Below are 2,720 nucleotides of genomic sequence, written 5' to 3'. Positions count from 1 at the left end.
CAAACTGTAATGGCTAAGAAAATAAATGTCAAAGAAAAATGAGTAAAAAGTGTGTCATTAAAAAATGATTAATTGAATAAAAGAAAAAGCATTTACTAAGCATTGATCACATACCAGACACTGTGTTGAACATTGGGGATATAAATACTAGAAAAAAAGTCATTGTCCTCGAGAAACTTACATTCTAATAAGAGAAGACAACATAATTGTGGGATGGAGATCACCAAGGACTGTTTTGGACAGAGAAGTTTGAAAGACTAGCAATTGTAGTCATAGGATCATTGATTAGCATGTTCTTTCTAGGAATGAGTGTTGATTTGATGATCAGTTCTCCCAAGTAGAGTTGGAAGATGTGGAAAGGGTAGTTTGATGTCAAAATGATCAGAAAGTGGTGTGGTTGACCTGAATCCAGGCAAGATAGATCCCAGGTTGATCTCCCTGGCTTGTCTGTTCCCTCTCTAACTCATCCTTCACTCTGCAGCAAAAATCATTTTCTTAAAGTACAGTCTAACCATGCTATAATTCCTACACAACAAATTCCAGTAGATTGCCCAGATCAAATATAAAAAGCTCTGTTTGGTATTTAAGTATCTTCATAACCTAACCCCTTCCTACCTCTACAGTCTTCTTATACCTTGTCCCCCTCCCCCAACTCTATTATCAAGCTACACTGGCCTATTTCACTACATTTCCCTGTCTTTTCACTTCTTGTTCCCCCATACCAAAAATGCTTTTCAATTGAAGATATCCAAAAGGGGAATGGGATGCTTTGGGAAATGATATTTCCCAACACAGAAGAATCTTAGGTGGTGGCTGGATGATAAATTCTTTGAAAGCAGAAAGTTTCATATTTTTCATTTTACTATTCTCACCATCTAGCATGATTCCATGAACATAGTGAATGTAAAATACATTAATAATGGTTGTTAAACTAAATTGAAAACTTGTGTATGTAGAATTGATGCGGGAAAGATTCCTTTCTAGATTCCCACCCTCTCCTAGTTAATAATGTAAATTGCCATTTAACTCACAAATCCTGGTCCCTTTGAATTCCAATAGAAGATCTGACCTGTTCCCAGCCCCACCCAGATATGAACCAACTTTGGGGCTATACCCGAAAGCCCCTCGAGCTTAAGTCTCCTATTACAAAAAGGCCACGCTGGGAACCCCTCTTTGCAGAGATTCCAAACATGGCTACCATGTGAAGACCCTCTGTCCACTGGACCCTCTGTCCAGTGCCCTCCTTATCTCTACCTTCGCCTATACTTTAACTTTGCTTATTCAATAATAAACCTCTTTTATCAATCTAGCTCTCCGGGCCAATAAATGCTTTTATTGGGAACTCGTGCCGCTACTAGACCCCCTTGCGCCGAATCTGTACTCCAAACCTGCCACTAGACCTTAACCCTAATTTCATTTAGGTACCCCAAAGGTAGACCTCAACAGAATTAAATTGATATATAGGATGTCCAGGAGTGAAGCCCACTCCTTAAAAATGCAAGAGTCCAGGCTGGGTTGAAAGCAGAAAAGTTTTATTAGGAAGAAAATCAGATACTAGTGCTGAGACCTCTAGTACCTAGTACAAAAGCCCACAGCCCAAAGATTCATGCTTGGAAAACCACAAAAGAGAAGCTAAAAGAGGGATTCGAGAAAAGAATGGACAAACTTTCCCAAAGACAGATGGACATATAACAGGATGCTTTGCAGAAACAGATTACTGAATGTTGGAATCTTTACAAACTGCTAACTCATTAGAGTTGATAGAGACAATAAGTATCTAATTTAGCATGGTTCAGTATTTTTGATCTGATTCTACAAGGAGATGTTATGGGCCAGAAGAAACAAGGTACTAAGTGGAACTGACTCATTGAAGTTCACACATTTGGGAGATTTCAGGGTTTAATATGAGATATCTGAATTCACACCTCCCTTGAAGCTCTTAGGGCCAGAGAGCACTCTGGGAAGAAACCCATAATCCCACTCTCTCACATCCCACAATCCCTCTTTCGAAGAAGGAGCATAAATAGAGCTTCAGTAAGCCCAATCAGAAGAGTTCAGCTGAACTAGATTGGAGAGGAGCATGCTGGGACAGACACAGAGCACTCTGGGAGATTGAGAGCCAGAAGCTCTCTCTCAGAGGCAAGAGAGATTTCATTCCATTTTCCACTTGGCTGGCTGGAGGCTGAAGAAAGCAGAGGCAGAAGCAAAGGACAATCTGCAAGAGCTCTTGGAACCAAGCAGAGAGATAGGCCTCAACTAACCGGACTATTTTGGAAGGAGAAAATAAACATTTGCATTTTTACCAGCTGGCTGCATTTTGGATGATTATTACTCTCAATGAAACTAAGGCTGCCTCCAGAAAAACCTCCCCAAGAAACTCACTCCCAGAAAGAACGATTATTATTTTAAAGAAGAAAAACACCGCAACTGAAAGACTGGTTTTAGCCAGTTTGGAGTGGGGGGGAGGGGGAGGAGTATACAGCTCAACAAAGTCAGTCAGAGAACACTAGCAAAGGATTCTGGGAGTCAGCAAGACTATTCTTCTTCTGACCTTCTGATTGACTCTTTTTGGCCAACAGGCTTACTCTATGATCAGTGTACCTGCCCAGTAAGGTAATTTATAGAAAATAGACTGTAATTTTAGGGGTACTCTTATAGATATGAATGGGTTAAAAAAAATTTGTAAAAATACTCAGTTCAAAGATAGAAAGTACACTATT

This window comes from Antechinus flavipes, chromosome 4 (assembly GCF_016432865.1).
Source record: "Antechinus flavipes isolate AdamAnt ecotype Samford, QLD, Australia chromosome 4, AdamAnt_v2, whole genome shotgun sequence".
Lineage (NCBI taxonomy): Eukaryota > Metazoa > Chordata > Mammalia > Dasyuromorphia > Dasyuridae > Antechinus > Antechinus flavipes.
This window is presented reverse-complemented; position numbering follows the sequence as displayed.